The following is a 6,289-nucleotide window of genomic DNA, read 5'->3' on the forward strand; positions in this document are numbered from 1 at the left end:
TTCCTGCTTAAACGCTGAACCGGTGGTGGCCTAGCGGTAAGAGCGTGCGACTTTCAATCCAAAGGTCGCGGGTTCAACCCCGGCTCGTACCAATGAGTTTTTCGGAACTTACGATATCATTTGATATTTACCATTCGCTTTTCGGTCAAGGAAAACATCGTGAAAAAACCGGACTAATCCCGATAAGGCCTAGTTTGCCCTCTGGGTTGGAAGGTCAGATGACAGTAGCTTTCGTAAAAACTAGTGCCTACGCCAATTCTTGGGATTAGTTGTCAAGCGGACCCCAGGCTCCCAGGAGCCGTGGCTAAAATGCCTGGATAACGCGAGGAAGATTATGAATGGTCCTGCTTAAACATCCCACCAATGTCCAACACCCTACGACTGAGAGTACCTAACCTAAGCTGACCCTGACCTATTCCTAAAGTATTATTGGACACATACAAAAATAATAAAACGCGTACCTATTTGTAAAGAGGATATAATAAGATAGAGCGGTACTGTCATAGTAAATTTTGTAACCACTGTCAATTCACTGCCATCTATCGACAAACTTTAAAACTAAAAATGAAGATATATAAAAATACGTTAAAATGTATTTAAATATGGATAAATGATTTTTTTTTGTGACGACCGGTCTGGCCTAGTGGGTAGTGACCCTGCCTGTGAAGCCGATGGTCCTGGGTTCGAATCCCGGTAAGGGCATTTATTTGTGTGATGAGCACAGATATTTGTTCCTGAGTCATGGATGTTTTCTATATATTTAAGTATTTATATATTATATATATCGTTGTCTGAGTACCCATAACACAAGCCTCCTTGGGCTTACCGTGGGTCTTAGTCAATCTGTGTAAGAATGTCCTATAATATTTATTGTTATTGTTATTGTTATTTATTGTTTATATGCATTAATTATTTTTATATGATTTTGACCCATGTTCTTTAACGGATATGCGTTAAAATTATAAATAACAAAAGAAACCGTCAACGCCCTCTATACGAGAGTAGGCCAAAGGTAGTAGCGACATCTGATCGAGAATCAAATTTTCGTGATTTTCGAGGCACGTTTTCTCCTTAGACTGTATCCATCTATTACGGAGTTATGTTTGCTATTTGTATAAGTTGCGTTCTCGCGCGCGAGTCCATACTTGAAGTCGCGCTAGATGTATGGAGTCGCGCGCGAGAACGCAACTTATGCTAGATGCGTGCTGTAATCGACGAGTAATAATAAAAATAAATGAACCCGTTATAATACCCATTTTTTTTTCATAAACATTTTTTTTTACATAATAGTAATTCAATAATCAATTTGCGTAAACACATGTTATCTATGTTATCTCGTCCACCTCCACCTTGAACCACAGTAACACAACCACAACAACGCAGTCATTATTTATAGCTATTCAGGTCAATTATTTATTTTATGACCACCTGTAAAAACCCCTTGTCGTCTTACGTTAGGTTTTATTTATATAGAAATTTAGAGGAAAGGGGACAAAGTCACATGGCAATTTCTCCATATAAATGTAGTTCCCATTTTCCTTTCTGGATAGTAACATTACCTACAGTTATTTGTTTTACAAGGGGGCAAAGTTGTTGTTTAAACCCTCTTGATAATATTGATACCCGACCAAGCGAAAGATTCCAAAATTGAATCACAAGCGTAGCGAGTGGTTCGAAAATGAAATCTTGAGCGTTGCGAGGGTTTCAAGGCACGAGGGTTAAGGGTCTCCGGCAAACTCGGTTCTCCATACAAACGTAGTTCCGCTCTCATTTTAAAACGACTAGCTATAGGTAGATTGCTCTGAAACTTTGTACTTACAATATGATAAGGTATATCTATGTCTTTAATTAGTTAATGTAGCTTCAGATACCATAGTTAAAAAAAATACAGCGAATTTAATTTTTCATACAAAACTTGTTTTTGCTCTATTTCGTTTGTTTTATAAACTGGAGCTATATTAACTAATTTCAGACCTAGATATACCTCATGTCATTGTATGTGCAAAGTTTAATTACAATCCAACACGTAGTTTTAAAATGAGAGCGGAACTACGTTTGTATGGGAAGGTGCAATTCGGCCGAGCTTGCCAGGGACAAACAAACTTTGCCACCGAGTGAAACACTAAATTTTTCACCACACCAACGAAACACAATGCTTGTATCGTTTCTGAATAAACTAAACCTGAATCTGAACGCAAGGAAAATAAATATCAAACAAAATCGAACCCAATTCATTAAAAATGAATGTTAATAAATATTTATAATTTAAAATCGTCATTTAAAAGTCAATTCTACCAGCCAACATAAGACAACAACTCAAAATTTGAATTTGATTACTTTGTCACACATGTGGATAAAATGCTACTTTCTCATCAATTTTTGAAGTATAACTTATACCAAGAGAGCTTTTACCAGCTGGTGTGGTGAAAAATAACTTAACGCATTTTGATGTATATTAACCACAGCTATGATTGATTTTTGATTGATTGAACCTTAGATTGATTTTTTTGTAATTTTTAAATATTATAAGTATAAGAATTTGGAGCATTATAAATAGTAAAAAAAGGCAAACGAAGGGGAACAGCTATGGTTAACATACAATAAACTGTGTAAAAATATTTTTCATTAAATCAATATGCAGGAAAAAAAACAGGGACTACGTTGGTATGAAGAAAATCCCAAATTTCATCCAAATTTGTTTAGCCTGATTGGGAAAAAATATTAAATGAGACATAAATTAGTTATTTACAAGTGCGGAAAAGAGGAAATTCGAAACGAGTGGCTATAAATTAAAACAAGACCGCAGGCAGTGTTTTAAATCGACACGAGTTGCGAATTACCTTTTCGCACGTGTATCATACAACGTTTTACAGTACATATGGCCCTTTAAACTTTCGACATATGCACGAAAAGTGCTCATTCCCGCACTAGTGCGAAAAAGTAGCACCATATGTACTGTAAAATATATTATTTGATGATCGTTAGCAGAAAAAAATGTGAGACTGAATAAATGGAGTTGATAAAAATCGAAAATTACAAATACACTGGTAGCTATAATAGAAAAAAAACGGTGACTTTCTCTTTTAAAGAAATAAGTATAAAACCGGCCAAGTGCGAGTCGGACTCGCGCACGAAGAGTTCCGTACCAATACGCAAAAAATGGCAAAGAAATCACGTTTGTTGTATGGGAGCCCCACTTAAATATTTATTTCATTCTATATTAATTTTTAATAAGCAGGAACGTCTGAGATCGATGCTATTAAGCTTAGAATAAATTTAAAAGTAGTAGTAGTAGTAAGTAGTAGTTGTAGTTGGCAGAGCGCTGGAGTATCGATCCAGAGGCCGTGAGTTCAAGTCTCACCCAAGGCAGTAATTTTTCCACTTTTAAATTTATTTCATTCTCCACCCATCCATTCATCATCCATCCATCATCCATTTATTCCCATATCCATTTATATATATATATATATATATATATATATATATATATATATTTTATCCATTTATTTCATTTATCCGGCCTTCACCACTGGAGGGCTTCGTCACTTTTTCTTTAATATATGACATCTATTACAGTTTTTTTATTTCATTCTGTTTTTACATATACTATTTTCTGTTATAGCGGCAACAGAAATACATCGTCTGTGGAAATTTCAACTGTGTAGCTATCACGGTTCATGAGATACAATCTGGTGACAGACAGACAGACAGACGGACCGTCAGACGGACAGATGAGTCTTAGGTCCCGTTTTTACCCTTTGGGTACGGAACCCTAAAACAGTAGGTACCTTGATGACTTGATTAATGAGTGTAGTTTGCCATGGGTAATTTTTTTATACCACGACGGTGGCAAACAAGCATACGGCCCGCCTAATGGTAAGCAGTCACCGTAGCCTATGGACGCCTGCAACATCAGAGATATTACATGCGCGTTGCCGACCCTTTAAAAACCTGTACACTCCTTTTTTGAAGAACCCCATACTGTAGCCCCTCGGGAAAACCTCGGCAGGGAGCTCATTCCACAGCCGAAGCGTACGCGGGAGGATTCCTCTTAAACCGCACAGTACGCAAAACATAACATCTATTAATAGTACTTAAGCTGTCAATTACCTAAATTGAACCCGTTTAAATAGTCATAGGCAGCATTTCTTTATTTTATTACATTTATTTATTTAGTCTATATTTAATCATATCTAATTTTATATTAGTTTAAACATTTTATTATGCACGATAATTTTCCATAATCTACTCCTCTGATGTAAAAAATGGTACACAAAACTTTATTTGTATGCAGTAAAGCCCGTAAACGCAAAAATGACCGTAAATGCGTGGAAAAAGTATGTTCATTAAAATAAATCCAAATGTCAATATTATTTTAAATTGCTGCGGTAAATCAATTTTTAGTTTTACTTCATTTGAACGTTTCAGTTTTAGTTAGATATGCTTTAAAAAATTACTTAATTAAAAATCAGTCATTAAGGAATGATAAGGAAGGAATATAAAATAACATAAATTATCTTATTCATTTAACTTAATTAATTTCGGTAAGAAAGTTTAGAGGAAAGGGGACAAAGTCACATGAAAATTTTTCCATATAAACGTAGTTCCCATTTTCCTTTCTGGATAGTAACATTACCCACAGAATAGTTATTTGTTTTACATGGGGGCAAAGTTGTTGTTTAAACCCTCTTGCTAATATTGATACCCGAGCAAGCGAAAGATTTCAAAATTGAACCACGAGTGTAGCGAGTGGTTCGAAAAGTGGAATCTTAAGCGTTGCGTTGGTTTCCTGGCACGCGGGTTAAACAAATTTTGCCACCGATTGAAACACAATTTTTTTAACCACACCAACGCGAGGAAATCACTAACTGTAAAACATCAAACAAAATCAAACCAAATCAAATCCAAGTGAACGTTATTAAATATTTATCATTCAGAATCATCATTTGAAAGTCAGTTCTACCAACCAACATAAGGAAACAACTCACAATTTGCGTCAAATTACTTTGCCACTCTTGAGGCTAAAATGCAGCTTTCTCATCAATTTTTGGACAATCAAGAGAACCTTTACGAGCTGGTGTGGTTAAAACTCATTTACGGCTGTTTTATGGGCTCAAAGAAAAACATATGTAACATAGAATAACATAAGATTCTATAATTACCTATAAAGAATGTGCTTTTTACATTTTCGTAGTGCAAATTCGGGCTATTCGATCCTGTTATATAACACGCATGTTTTGGAAGGAAAAGTCGATTTAAAACTTACTAATGTACTTATTTTGAATTTTAACATATCATAAATCAGTCATTCGTTCATATACGAGTAATCGTTTAATAGCCATGAGGGACATTTTCTTTTAAGGGTAAATGGGAAAATACAGTATGTATGAACCCTGACAACTTTGGTAATTCCGTAATGATAAGCCAAAGACATTATTACTAATTGATTACAATCGCCCCCATTTTCACCCCCTTAAAGGGAGATTTCTGGGATAAAAACTACCCTATGTCCTTTCCCGGGACTAAAACAATCTCTATATTATTTCAACTAAATCGGTTCAGCGGTTTAAGCGTGAAGAGGTAACAGACAGACAGACAGACACACTTTCGCATTTATAGTATTAGTTAAATAATATTAGTTATGGATTATGTGCTCGTGTTACTGCATGCTAGTTTTAGAACTTTATTGTGGCGTTAGTCATTATTGTTAACATGTTTAATTTTCCAGACTTGAAAATCTCGACAACAACCATATTAACAAATTTACGTCACAAATAAGTTTACAATGGTCTCTTAGTCAAGCGGAGCTACTACTTCAAACGTCTAACAATGAAAACTCAGAAACTATTAGAATAACATTGAGTTCCTTAATTCAGTTGAAAAACATGTTTTTAACATTATTTCTGACCTAGGAGGATATAACCAACGGAGACGCCACGTCTGTAATTTACTGTACAAAAAAGTCTGCCAATTTTTTCGGGGGAGGGGAACGTCAAATGTATACGTAACGTCAAAATAGCCATGTCAGATAAACGTCAGTCCATACATTGTGTGCCGACTATTTTCGACAGAGGGGAACACCTGTTAAATAGCTACTCCGTTTGGATATATCCTCCTAGTTTCTGACATACAAATGGACGCAGCCTTCTTTGAAAAACGTTTAGCGAAAACTGTCCCGCTCCTTTGTTTTATGTCTATTGTTATGATAAACCAAAAGCCGTGAAATAATTATTAGAACTGATCACTCATTTAAGCAAGTAATTATCACCTTTCCGTGCAAAAAAATACA

The sequence above is a fragment of the Cydia strobilella genome, chromosome 3 (assembly GCF_947568885.1).
Source record: "Cydia strobilella chromosome 3, ilCydStro3.1, whole genome shotgun sequence".
Classification (NCBI taxonomy): domain Eukaryota; kingdom Metazoa; phylum Arthropoda; class Insecta; order Lepidoptera; family Tortricidae; genus Cydia; species Cydia strobilella.